General features: G+C 43.3%; 1 protein-coding gene across 1 annotated transcript in view; it reads left to right on the forward strand.

The window, feature by feature from the left end:
• The window catches only part of LOC147750549 (V-type proton ATPase subunit S1-like), a 335,890-nt gene that overhangs the window by 252,490 nt on the left and 68,985 nt on the right, over nt 1-14,415 (forward strand). The gene's annotated exons all lie outside the window — the stretch shown is intronic.

The raw sequence follows: 14,415 nt of genomic DNA on the forward strand, positions 1-14,415 counted from the left end.
AATGTTTAGCGACTGACATGCGGATGCTAAACATTCCCATTTTACCACCTACTTCTTGTAGGTGGTAATCCATTTGCCCGAGGAACTCCTTCCTCTTTGTGAATGTTCATAAACACGTTTTTAAGAGCAGACAGTCGTAAACAAGCATTGGTAAATGCATTAGGTTTAGCCTATATGATTAGTAATAAGCTGTGTTTCATGCAAGTTGTAGCTTGCTGAGTAGCTGAACAATATAACTTACAGAAAGTCTTTTAAAGTGTTTTGACTTGTTTATGTACTAAAAGACAATATATTGTGCTGTTTCTAATGGTATAGTGTAGGTAAGTAATAGCGTGCATTTGAAAAATTAATTGAAAGAGGAAAATAACAGAATCAATTGATGTTATAGCAATATTATTGGTTTAAAGGAGTTCTGACGACTTTTGGGCCAGTGCCAATGCACCTACTGAACCATTTAAATCATGCCCCTAGTGCCTGCAAGATAACTGCATTTGTATCTGCCTGTTTAGTAGTAAAACATAGCAATATTTGGTGTTTAGAGGAGGTATGGCAACTTTTGGCTCTGGTGCCACTGCACCTGCTGCACCATTCAAATTGGGACCCTGTTGCTTGTAAGGTAACTGCACTTGTGACTGGCTATTTAGTAGTAAAAAATTGCAATACGTGGTGTTTATAGGGGTTCATAAAGCTTTGAGCCCTTGTGTCACCACACCTGCTGCACTATTGAAATCATGACCCTAGTGCTTGCAAAGAAACTGCACTTGGGACTGCTTATTTATTTGTTAAATATAGAACTATTTGGTGTTTAGAGGGGTTTCTAGTGCTTACGGCCCAGGTGCCACTGCACCTGCTGCATCATTCAAATCAAGCCCATTGTAACTGCATTAGAGTCTGCCGGTACAGTAATAAAATATAGCAACATTAGGTGTTTAGAGGAGTTCTGACAGCTTTTGGGCCCGGTGCCACCGCACCTCCTGCACCATTCAAATAATGACCCTGTTGTCTGCAAGGTAACTGCACTTGTGACTGCCTGTTTAATACTAAAATATAACAATATTACATGTTTTAGTGGGATTCCTAGAGCTTTTATTCCTGGTGTTACTGCACCTGCTGCACCATTCAAATCATGACACTATTGCCTGCAAGATAAATGCACTAGTAACTGTCTAGTTTAGTAGTAAAATTTAGCAATCATCTGGGTTTAGTGGGGTCCCTAGAGCTTTTGGCCCCATTGCCACTGCACCTGCTGCACCATTAAAATGGGGCTCCGTTTAACTGCAAGGTAACTGCAATTATGACTGCCTGTTCAGTAGTCAAATATAGCAAAATTATGTGTTTAGATGAGTTCTGAAGACCTTTGGGCCCGGTGCTACTGCACCTGATGCACCATTCAAATCACGACCCTGTTGTCTGCAAGGTAAATGCACTTGTGGTTGCCTATTAAGGAATAAAACATAGCAATATCAGGTATTTAGTGGGGTGTTTGGAGCTTTTGGTCCCGGTGCCACTGCACCTGCTGCACTATTGAAATCATGACCCAAAGGCTTGCTAGATAACTGCACTTATGACTGCCTTTTTAGTTGTAAAATATAGCAATATTAGGTGTATAGTGGAGTTATGACAACTTTTGGCCCGAATGCCACTGCACCATTTAAATCAAGCCTCTTTTTGACTGCAAGGTAACTGCAATTGTGACTGCCTGCATAGTAGTAAAATATAGCAATAATAGGTGTTGAGGGAGTTCTGACAACTTTTGTGCCCGGTGCCACTGCACCTGCTGAACCATTCAAATCATGACCTTGTTGCCTGCAAGGTAACTGAATTTGTGACTGCTTGTTTAGTAGTAAAATATAGCAATTTTATTTGTTTAGTGGGGTGCCTAGAGCATTTAGTCCTTATGTCACTGCACCTGCAATACCATTGAAAACTTGACCCTGTTGTCTGCAAGGTGACTGCATTGTGACTGCCTATTTAGTTTGAAATGTTAGCAATAATCTGGATTTAGTGGGGACCCTAGACCTTTTGCCTCCGATGTCACTGTACCTGCTGCACCATTCACATCAAGTCTCTATTACCAGCAAGGTAACTGCAATTGTGACTGCCTGTTTAGTAGCCAAATATAGCAATATTATGTGCTTAGAGGAGTTCTGACAACTTTGAGCCCAGTGCTACTGTACCTGCAGCACCATTCAAATCATGACCCTGTTGTCTGGAAGGTAACTGCACTTGTGTCTGCCTGTTTAGTAGTAAAATATAGCATAGCTCTTGTATATTAACTTTATTTTTAACATGCAATGTTTATTACAACGTTTAGAATTTGATCATAATGACCAAATAGGTTACGTTGAAAAAATCAATCCAATAATGCCTTCAAAGTGCAAACAAAGGTACTGTGGCATGAATAAGAAATTTCACAAATGTTCTACAGCTAAAGCTCCTGCTTTACACAACAACGTAATAAAAAGCAAGCATTTCAGCATACTATTAGAAGCTGTTTGCCGTTTCTGTGGGAAGAGATCTTATCTTGGCAGTGAACGGGGCATATACAGTGTGAACAGTTTCAGTAGTAGTATCATAAAGGTGTGAAGCCAGTGGAAGTTAAAAATGAAAAAATTCCACACAAAAGTGAATGAACACAGTAATTCGGCATGGGGATTGATAAGAGCCCCCTTTTAAGATATATTAAATACAAGAGATTTCACAAGCTGTTCAGGCGAATCCTGAAAATGAAGTGAAAACTCTTCATTTTTCGTCTTTAACCTAATTCCGTTTTCCTTTAAGGAAAACGGGCTGTATTTTGATTCCCTTATTTAAAAGCAGTCGCACACATGGTGGTCTGTTGACCCCAGCAGGCCACCATCCCTGTGCTTTAGTGATTGCTAATGGGTTGCAAATTACACTGTACCTCATTAATAGTCATGAGAGTCACAGAGAATCGCAATTAGGTCATTGCTATTCCCAATATTGATAAATCTGACCCCTGGGGCCAGATGTATGAAGCATTTTACTGGTCGCAAACGGTACATTGGGCCATTTGAGACTGGTAAAATGCATTTTAAATGTACCAACCTTATTTTGTGAGTCGGTAACCTATTACCGACTCGCAAAAGGGTTTGCAAGTCACTATTAGGAAGGTGCTTGCCAAGGGTGTCTCTTCCTAATAGCAAGTCGCACTGGTATGTAAGAATGTTTTGCCATCATGAATGCAGTCACAAAACATTCACAGTTTACCGCCAATTTCAAATTCATGGTAAGCTATTTTCAAACGGGAAGGGGTCCCCAACCAATCCCTTCCCCTTTGTGAATGGGTCTCAAACATTTTTTCAGAGCAGGTAGTGGTCCTACTGACCACTGCCCACTCTGAAAAAATTAAAAGAAAACTTATCATTTTTATTTTTGAAAAGCGTCCTTTAAGGAAAATGGGCTGTATTTTAAAAAAAAAAAACAGCTTTATTTAAAAAGCAGTCACAGACACGGTGGTCTGCTTCCCCCAGCAGGCCATCATAACTGTGAGTGCCGGGCATTCCCAATGGGTTGCCAATTGTGGCTTGCCTCATGAATACTAATGAGGCAGGTCCCTTGTGATCAATTTGGGAATTGCAAGCAGTATCTCACACACTGTTGTACATTAGAGATTGCAACTTGCCATTTTCGAATTGCTAAAATTTGCAAAATGAGAGTTACATCTGGCACCTGATCACTGTGTTTAGTGGAGGGAACTGTGCCTGTGTTTTATCAAACACAGTAAAACTCAGTAGCACACCCAGTTCAGTGTTTATGGCTTGACTGGGATTACCTTTTCGATTGAAAATGGGCCCACTCTATCTAAAGTGCATTCATTTATAGGCTATAACATAGGTTGAAGTAGTATCTCTAGGGAACCAAATACTTATGGTTTGTTTCACATTTTTTTAACAATTACCCATAATTTTTGTTGGGGGAAAAAAAAACCTGCCCCAGAACGGATAATGCTGACTTTCAAGTGAAAGCGACGGGAGGGGAATCTCCTGCGCTTTGAAGCCCAAGAAGGGACAGTGAGCTGGAGGAGAAACAACAAGCCTTCTTGTCAGGGTGCCTGACAGTGGAGCTTGAACAATTTTCAGAGTGGGGTGCTGCCATCAATGTTATATCAATGGGCTTGGGAAAAATTAATGTGTTTCACAAAGGGTAGCAAATGAGCCATGCCCATTTGGTAATGGAATGGTTGGAAAGTACCATGTGCCCAGTGGTGCATTTCTAAAGCATGGTGTGCGACAGTATTACCTTTTATTGAGAGCACATTTTCAGATGAAATAGTCTCTTTCTTTGCATCAGTCATGCAGATTTACTGCTAAATGTATGCAGTGTGCATACGAAGAAGTGGGGAAATCTGATTTCTGTGCATTCTTATCATTTGTGCATAACAAAAGTAAAGTCTCTTGGTTTGTTTTGATCCTTTAAACATCTGTGGGTCCGATTCAAAAAGGACCTCTGAACTCATGGCAGCGGCCCCACAGTCTCTTCATGGGACCTCTGATTGGCAGTTTATTCCGCCGCCAGGACTGCACGGCCTCTACCACAAGTGTGGAGGCCTTTTGTGATTCAGGCCTTTTATTTCCATCACACACCTCCATGCTAAATAAGAAGCAGTCTGTCAGAGTATATTGCATGACACTTGACCTCTGTATTTCAACTCACAACAAATGCACAAGATGCAAACAAAGTCTAAAGGCCTCTTTATGGCTCTTTCCCTTTCTGAACTTCTGCAAGATTCTCTTAAGGGTACAGAAGCATCTCCTGCATGCTTACATCCAGCACCCCTGGTGCCTGACATCTGAAAGAAATGTAAATGTGTACATTTGGTTAGTCAGTAAATGTTAGGGTTGCTTGGATACCAGTATAGGGTTTAATTGATGGAGTCACTTAAAGCTTCATAGTTATGAAGATGTGTTCTTTTTGAGAGGTAATGTAAGGGTGTTATCAGCTGAGTTCTGGAGTAAGTCCTTTGAAGGGACTCATAAAAAATGTGTGAAGTAGAGTAAATGTGCCTATTACTAAAATATTAGTATTTGAAAGCATTTGTTTTATCTTGAAACTGAATATTTGTATAGTTTACATCAGCCTTCCTTTAAATATAATAACTCGCATATTCACAGTGCTTTCTGTCATAGTCAGGAACCTCGTAACAATATAAATACACACGTCACTATTCCAAAGAGTGCCAACTAGGGAGCATTTCTTAGACTTTGTGTTTACACCTACACACATCTGCAGTGAATGCATTAACCAACTGATTTTTCGTAACTAAAATAGTGCATTTCCCCAGGATTAATTTAAGATGTGTGAATTATATTAAATGCAATTAACTGATGTTGTAAGGCCAGCAAATAGTTGCAGAATATTTTCTTCTTTTTAGCTATGTCTTTGACCCCTCCACCACACTCACTTCCCGTGCCCTCACTACACTCAAGATCACAGTTCCCATACGTTTTATGCACTTCAAACACTGGATTACAGGCCAAGATGCCTTCTAGGTCTTATCAAGCAAACAGGTTGTTTTGTCGCCTATAATCTTTCACTTTGATGACAAAGAAAGAGCAGGTAATGCCTACACTTCTTTAATTTGAAAGGGAGAGTTCCAGCACTGGACTACATGGATTCAATGTTGGCACTTGGCAGTAGCAAACAAGTACTGTAGAGACGCTGGGGTTTCCCTTTGCTCAATGCAAGACCTTCATCAGCTCCATGTCCTCCTCCGCTCCTCCTCCTGAAAAGTTTAGTTGCACTTGCACACTGCACGGGTCAATCAGACTTGCTGCTGCTGTTTTCAGAGAGCGGACTCGGTTGGAGTAACAGTATTGCTTGGAAGTCTGACTGACTGTCTGTCTGACACTCAGACAGACAGTCAGTCAGTCAGATTGTAACTTCTCTAATCTCTCTGAAGAGACTCATGTGTCACATCATGTCACTCACGGTCCGACGGTCGGACTGAAAACCGGACCCCCCAGCCACAAAACCGGCCCCCTATCGGAAACTGGCCCCCATCTCACCCAGCCAACCGGGGGATTGCCCGGTGCCCGAAAGCACCAGTCCGGCCCTGCATTTACACCCTTGTTCCTGGCATCCACCATGCAGCTTCCCTCCTGCCTGCTTCCTTGCATCCCTCCATCTCATCGACTGCATGCGTGCAGTTATTTTCTCTGTCCGTCTAATCTCCTTTTGCCCCTCTTGCTCCCTGGTCCAGTTGTTTATTTGGTTACTGACAGTGCTCTTGGACAAAGATTTTCACACAATTGCACAAGGATTAGCCTTAATCAATTAGCTCCGAAGAGCTGAACAGGAAACATTTCAACTTTAGAAAAAAATAATGAAATACACTAAAGAAATGGTACACAATGCCATACAGGACTCAGTAATATAAACATGATGAATTGGCCACCTGTAAAGGGAACTAATGCACAGCAAAACATTGTTCACTGTTTGACAGGCGGAAGAGGAAAGTCCCAGCAGGGATACAAATACAGGAATGCTGCCGTCTAGTGGGTCTTGTGTCTGGTGAACAAATCAGCCCCTAAGGCAGCAACAACAAAAGATCTGGAAAGCAATCAAGTTGTTGCATTTGGCAGGCGCAGCAAGATCTCCACGGACTCCTCATTGGCTGAAACAAATGCCAGTAGAGTCTCCAAAGAGACTGATGCACTTGGCTCTGAGACGGATATACTCTGCAGGGCCGGCTGTGACAAGAACAAGCAACAGTACAGAAACACTCTCTTGCAGTAGAAATCGGGAGTACTCAACTATCTCTGGTTTCATATCTGGGGGGCCAGGAGGTGGTTCCTGTTAGGAAGGTTATGTAAGAACACTGCCAGCAGTAAGGGTGAGAGCTAGGGCCTGTAGAGGATGCTCTTGATACGCGACAGTAATACCGCCATGGTTTTACTCTAAACGGACTGGATTTACCCAGGCAAAGGCTGCAAGGCAGATAGTTTTGCTGCCATTCCATCAAGTGATATCAAAACTTTCACCATCAGCTTCACTTTTCAGACTGATGTGGAACCCTCTTCACCACCCTTTCTCATGCTGTCTTTAGCCTCACCCACTTCTTATCTGATAGCTTGTCTCTGTTTCCCTTTGATCTTTTTACGTCTTGCCTGTGCAGCACATGTGCTCTCTCTTCGAGACATGCTGAATATCCTCTGCGGGGTTTCAACAAGTTCATCGCTTTCGTTCCTTCGTGTCCCTTTTGAAATTCCCTGCTTTTAAGTGGCAAATGTTTGCCATTTCTCCCTCCTTTTGGTGCGGTGTTCCCTCCAGGACCCTCCCATGGACACTGGCCCTGTTACATGTCTCATTGCACTTCTGACCACTTATGTTTCTTTTGGCGCACTATTTTTTGTTGTTGGTTTCTGACCGTAACACAAGCACTCGTGTTTTAAGTCGAGTCATTCCTGTTTATCATTTTGGGGCCATAACATGGGGGAGCCTGCCAGAGGATCAAAGGATAAAAGGATAACATTTGCTTTGTGACTAATGGATGCGGAACTCCGTTTACAGAGGTGGAGACAGCCTGGCTAGTGCCAGCCTGAGCACTGCAGGAGCCGACTGACATTCCCGGAGACAGCTTACCTTTTTAAACATAGTTGCCTCACTGTTCAATTTCTTGCAAAACTGGCTCTACAAACTTATTCCGATAAATGAAACCCTGTGCGTAACTTTGCATCACTGTTTCATATGCTGTAGTCTGTGGCACAGACAATTGTCATTGGGGGCATGGCGCTCCTCTCCTGGACCTTTATTTATCCAGTCCAGTGCATAATGGGAACAGTAGTCCTCATTCACTTCAGTTCGGCTCTAGTTGTAGTCTACGATGGCTTTGTATAATGTTGGCGCTGCCATCATGCTGTTTCGGAGCACTTTAAAATAATATGTTGGGGTTGAGCTCAGAGCAATCATTCATTTCAAATTTATAATAATAACAGAAAAATGCATGTGTGTGCTTTCTGTGATATTGAATATCTATGCACAATCATTGTTCCTATTCCCTTTCGCCTTCCCTTCGACTCTGTTTCTTCTCCCCCACTCTCTCCTCCCTGTTTCTTCTCCCCCTCCATCTCTGTTTCTTCCTCCCCGTCCCCATTCGACACTCCCACCCGACTTCCAAAGCCAAAAGCTCACCCAAGGGCCAGGCCTATTGGCTTTGCCAATGCTTGATTTCCGTACTGTCTTCCTCTCATGCAGCCCGGCAGCTCTTGTATCTGCATCTCTTCTCCCTGTCTCCCCCCACTTCATGGCCCTTCTCCCTCCTCTCTTCTGCCTCTCTCACTTCTCTCTTCCGCCTTTTCCCTCTCACAGTTTACCATTTCTGGCTCCACCCCCACTCACTATGACCCAACACGCCAATTTCTCTCTAAACTTGAGTGGGGCATCCCCAGCTAGCTCTCTTCATACCTTGACCTCTGCAGTCTCTTCTCTTCAATGTGGTTTTCGCATCACCCACTCTGCTAAAATTACTCTTCTTTGAGGTGTGATATTCACTGCCGGCCATGTCAATCAATCAATTTCATTATTTCCAAACTTTCTGCTGTTTTTGACATGATGATCACACTTGTATCTCTCTATGCTGCTGGTATTTCTGGCTCAGCTCTCTCCTGTTTCATCCTCTCTCATACATCAATTATTTGATTTTCTTTCATCTCCCTTCTGTGCAAGGTTCTCTCAGTGCTCCTTTGCAGGTCCTCCTCCATTATCGATTTACCCAGTTACCCTATCCTCTCTCCCTCCTTCTCACAGTCTAACCAGCCACTGGTATGCCGATGACTTCTAAATGTAGGCTACAAAATAGAGCCGTAGCAGCTGCAATTAGAATCCATATGCGAAATAGAGACTCAGTGATTAGTTCTATTAATAAAAAAAAACCAATTTCATTTAATGAGTTTAGCGCAAAACAATATTACTGGTTGACAAATAGAGTTGTAAAGTTAATTATATTATATTACATAATTTCTTACTATGCTGGGTTCATTGTAATCGTGTACATTTCTAATACAGTACAATTAGGCACTGCATATTTGGACAAGAAAGCGTGATTTTTTGATTTAGCATAATATTATAATAAGATCACTTTTCAGTATCATTTTGCTGATAATGAAATGTCACAAAATTTTAAGGAGCAAAAAAGGCAGGGGAACTTTAAACGGATGTAAGGTGCTGTGGCTAGTCATCTGAAATCTGTTGTGCAACAGTAAGGAATTTCCGTAAATTTTAATGTGCTATGTGTGAACTCTCGCTTTTTCTTTCTTTTTCTCACTCTCCAACTCTTTCTCGCGCTCTCTCTCTCTACATATACATATTCACTGACAAACATGTAAAGTTATAGTTAGGTGAAAATTTCAGTAACAACATAATATTATAAGCTAAAAAGCACTCTGAAATTCACTAGTTATAGGTATCTCTAGTCACTATAACTTTTGCCCTAAAGTAACTGTAACTCGTGCCCCTGTCATGCATAGTCTTGCCATCAATTATGCCATTTCAGATGCTGCAGTGATGGTATCACTGATGTCATAGATATGTCATTAGTGATGCAATATGTGGTGTGATTACAATTCCCAACTATAAGATCACTTTAAGATTAGTTTTTTTCAATGAATTTGTAGAGTTTTTAATGTAAAGTAATATTTTATTAGCATACGTAAAGCATATCCGGTGCTGCGCAAAGCCTTCGGCTGTTAGCAGTGTTGGGCTGGTTGCAGGGTGTGGCCTGTGGCCAGGCACTGCATCCAACCACAGCGGGCAGCCAACCCTCCACTGTGCACAGTAATTGGCCTTGCACAGCATGGGGTTGGCCGCAGGTCCTGCATCCACCCCCCAGCAGACAGCCAACTTCTGAGTGCGTCCAGCCAAAGGTGTGGGGTTGGCCATGGTCCAGGCACAACACCTAATCCCCCATTGCATGGAGCTTGTGCACAGGGTTTGGGTTGCGCAGAGGGCCTGGCAACCAAACTTCTGTGGGCATAAATGTCTGAATATAAGGGGTATCATTTTACGTAGGGCAAAGCTACTGACATAGTCAAAGGCTTAGAACAGCAAAATATAAAAAGACTTATTGGCTTTATGACGGGGTCAGAATATCAACATATACAAAGCATATGTATCGTCTTTGACAGAAAATGACCCATAACTACAATTACAAGAATATTTAATTAATTCACATTGTTTAATGTTTAATACAAGTGATTGCCATTAGAAAAAGTGTACTAAAGTTTTATCAACAAAATTAATCTATATGTCATTTAAAAAAATGAAATTCTGGATACAAAATGCATCCATAGACCCTACCATAATTGGGCTCTGCACACCAGCTGTAGAGCACAAAGCTCCAGATATGAGTGCTTTATTGATTTTTTACTTTTATTTTGGGTGTACTGGTGCCAATCCAGGACATCCTTCATTCTTTTAAATAATTATTGGGGAGAAGGGTGTGCAGCCTCTCTTTAAGGGCCAATGGCTCAGAGCCAGCAATTGATAAATAAAACGATGTTCTAGAATCGTTTTCTTTTTCATTTGCCAGCTCTGAGGCAGCACTGTAGGAAGGGGCGGGGCATGGGTAGGAGGGGAAAAAGGAGTCCTATGTGCACTCCCGTAGAGAGCATATGTGTTTGGCCGGCCGTCTCAGGCCGCCCAAAACACACATGCGCACTAAACCCCACAGACTCCCTGGTCTGAGAGGAGCGTCTTTCCAGCCCACTCAAGCCAAATTCCTGCACTGCTCTGCAGCACAGTGATTGGATGCGAGTCTGTCCTATGGGCTGCTGGGACCAGCAGGAGGAGAGGAGGTGCGACGTGACGTGACGCGGGAGGCAGCTTCAGGTAAGTTGTTTTAATTTTATTTAATTATTTCTACCTCCCTGGATGACAACCCCCACCGTGACCCCTCCCACGTTCCCTGCACCCACCCCACCACTCTTTGAAGGGGCACATAGACCTATCTCTATGCCAATACTGGCCCTTGGGACCTCCTACCCCTGACAAGCCCGAGAGTCTTAGGTGGGCACCCCTGTGCCTAACTCGTGCACCTACAACACACACACCTTTGAGGGCTTGGGGGAGACTCATGGCCCCCGTGGTCCCGTCGGCTCCACACATGCACTCATCCTCGATGCATCAGGAGCCGGCATTGCTACCGCCTGGCGAAAGCGGATGTTTTTGCATGCTCTCGCAGGGCAGAACTAATCTGATTTTACCCTGACTGCGCTCTAGCTGGCAGGGGAAACAGTGTCCAAGGAGTCGGCTCTGCAGGACACAGTGATTGAGCCAACCTTGGCAGATGAGGGAGGGGAGCCGTTCACGGCTTCCCCTTTAATTTTTTCCGGCCCTGGGGGATTGGTGTCCTGGGAGCCTTTTTAGAATAATGGAGGGGAGCCAAATGTCACCTCCTTTCTAAATATATATGTAAACCCTGGAAGATGGGGTCCCAGGGCCTTTGTAGGCTCATGGAGGGTACTGTGTGCCCCATTCCCTTTTTAGGGTAGCTATGCACCCCGCTCTTTTTTTTATATATAGCGACACTGGGGGATGAGGTCCCCAGAGCTTTTCTAAGCTCAGCAAGGGGGTCCGAATAAGATGCCCCCTTTTATCAGGTTTCAGTCCCGGGGATGGGGTCCCCTGGGGCGTTACAAAAGTTGAGGAGACGGGCTATGTACCCACTTGCTAAAATTCCACAGCACTCAGGTATTAAAGTTTGGCAACTATGTGATCCTGTGAGAGCCCCATGCAATTGTGTGCAGAACAAAATTAATAACAAAATTGGCCCCAGAGAAGTTCTTATTGGAGGCTTCCCACAAACGCTAGGCGGCCATGGTATCCCTACCTTTCCCCTTATATCTTTTTTTTAGACTTTTTTCAGGACAAGGGTCAAAGTCCCAAGAGTCCAATAATGGCTGTTGTAATATTTTCTTTAAAGTTGCAGCCAGCCAATCCTAGCGCTCACTCCAGCGGCACCCTCAAACCTGCAGAAGCAAGGTACCCCAAAGGCTATGGCAATGAAACCCTAACTATAACTACAAAGTGAAGACCATCACTGGGTAATATATATATATATATATATATCTATCTATATATATATCTATATATATATATATATATATATATATACTAGCGGCCCGTCCCGACGTTGTCCGGGTAAAAAAAGGCTAGGTAGCAATGGCTTTAGTATCATTGTACATTCGTCCCACATGATAGGAGACACATTTTGAAGCAGTGTCCCCAAAGGTCAGTTTTTCCGAATAGAGCATATTGAATCCCTTTCAAGGGAAACTGTTAGAGGCAGTTCAAAGGTAGAATGTGCTGTTTTCCCAGCTGTTAGCAAAGTGGCAGCTATTCCAGATGAAGCAACAGCTAGAGCCAAATTCCCAGAAGATCGAACTTTGGCAAGTATGAGGTTGATTAGGTAAGTCTTTCCTGTGCCACCGGGGGCGTCTATGAACAATAGTTTGCCTTGCTTCTTTTCAACACTATCAACTATGGTGTTGTAGGCGAGTTGTTGATCGGGAACTAAGTTAGGCAAGTGTTGAGCAAGGTAGTTATTTAGCTCTGGAATATTGTGTGCGGTAGCGATATTGTGGTATCCAGTTAGGTTAGTTCGGACCGCTGGCGGCAGGCTGAAATCTTGTAAGGACTTCTCGCTTAATAGATACAGTGAGTCTTCAATTTCTAGAAGTCCTTGGTTTATGATTTAATTGTTGATAGCAGCCCGTGCCGACGTTGTCGGGTATGAATTGCTGCCGGCCAGTAGTATATTGTTTTGTAGGATTTCGTTTTGATAGCATTTCTTATCTGTGACAGGCCTGTGAAACGCTCCGATTCACAGTGCACTGCTGATGCACTTAAGAGTGCGCGCTCAGTAGTGTGTGAACTCGAGTTTCCCTACTTTATATTTCTTTGCAATATTATATAGCGCTAACTCGACAACATGGCAGGAACATAATTTACATTACAGAAGAACACATTCATTTGTGGTAGGCACGGGGAGACAAAGCGAATTGCCTGGAATCACAGGATGTTGAGCTGATGCCGAGATTCGAACATAGCTCCCCAGGTCAAAAGTTCGCAATTCTAGAACTTGTGGCGGGAGGTGTGTCTAAAAGTGTATGTTGGTGCTGGCCATCAATGAGAGAGACCTGTGCATTTTTCAAATGGGTGGTGAAAAAATATGAGTATGTTGCTGGAGATGTGGGCTGCCGTGCCACCAATGGGGCTTATTTACAAGGCCCTTGCGCCACTTTTGCGTCACTTTTCCTATGTTAAAAATGACGCAAAAGTGGCGCAAGGGCCTTGTAAATCTGCCCCAATGTACTTACCGGGGGAGGGTAAACACCGATTATTCCGCAACTTTCTTTCCGCATACCATCACTCCGCATACTTTCATTACGAAAGTACCATGACTCCGCAATGCCATTATAACGCATGGCATTACATTTTATATGCTTTTACTACGCATACATTTACAACGAAATTTGTGGTAAATCCATGAATGGTAAAAGCATGTTTTTTATAATGTTTGGATAAGGTAAGTATGGGTATAGGGGTATATGTTTTGGGGTACTGCGGTATATGTTTTGGGGTGTTTTAAGGGTTCAGATATAGTTTTGGGTTATGGGTACAGGGGTAGTTTTAGGGTTTAGGGATAGGTATGGGGTTTGGGGTACAGGGGTATTTTTAGGGTTCAGGGCTAGGTTTGGGTTTTGGGGTATAGGGGTATTTTTAGGGCTCAGGGGTAGGTTTGGGTTTTGGGGTACAGGGTTTTTTAAGGGTTCAGGGCTAGGTTTGAGTTTTGAGGTACAGGGGTATTTTTGGGGTTCAGGGCTAGGTTTGGGTTTTGGGGTACAGGGGTATTTTAAGGGTTCAAATATAGTTTTGGGTTTTGGGGTATAGGGGTATTTTTAGGGTTATGGGGTAGGTTAGGGTTTTGGGGTACAGGGGTATTTTAAGGGTTCAGGGCTAGGTTTGGGTTTTGGGGTACAGGGGTATTTTTAGGATTCAGGGCTAGGTTTGGGTTTTGGGGTACAGAGGTATTTTAGGGTTCAGGGGTAGGTTTGGGTTTTGGGGTACAGGGGTATTTTTAGGGTTCAGGGCTAGGTTTGGGGTTTGGGGTACAGGGGTATTTTTAGGGTTCAGGGATAGGTTTGGGTTTTGGGGTACAGAGGTATTTTAGGGTTCAGGGGTAGGTTTGGGTTTTGGGGTACAGGGGTATTTTTAGGGTTCAGGGCTAGGTTTGGGCTTTGGGGTTCAGGGGTATTTTTAGGGTTCAGGGCTAGGTTTTGGGTTTTGGGGTACAGGGGTATTTTTACGGTTCAGGGGTAGGTTTGGGTTTTTGGGTACAGGGGTATTTTAAGGGTTCAGGGGTAGGTTTGTGTTTTGGGGTACAGGGGTATTTTA

This window comes from Lissotriton vulgaris, chromosome 1_1 (assembly GCF_964263255.1).
Source record: "Lissotriton vulgaris chromosome 1_1, aLisVul1.2, whole genome shotgun sequence".
In the NCBI taxonomy this organism is placed as follows: Eukaryota; Metazoa; Chordata; class Amphibia; order Caudata; family Salamandridae; genus Lissotriton; species Lissotriton vulgaris.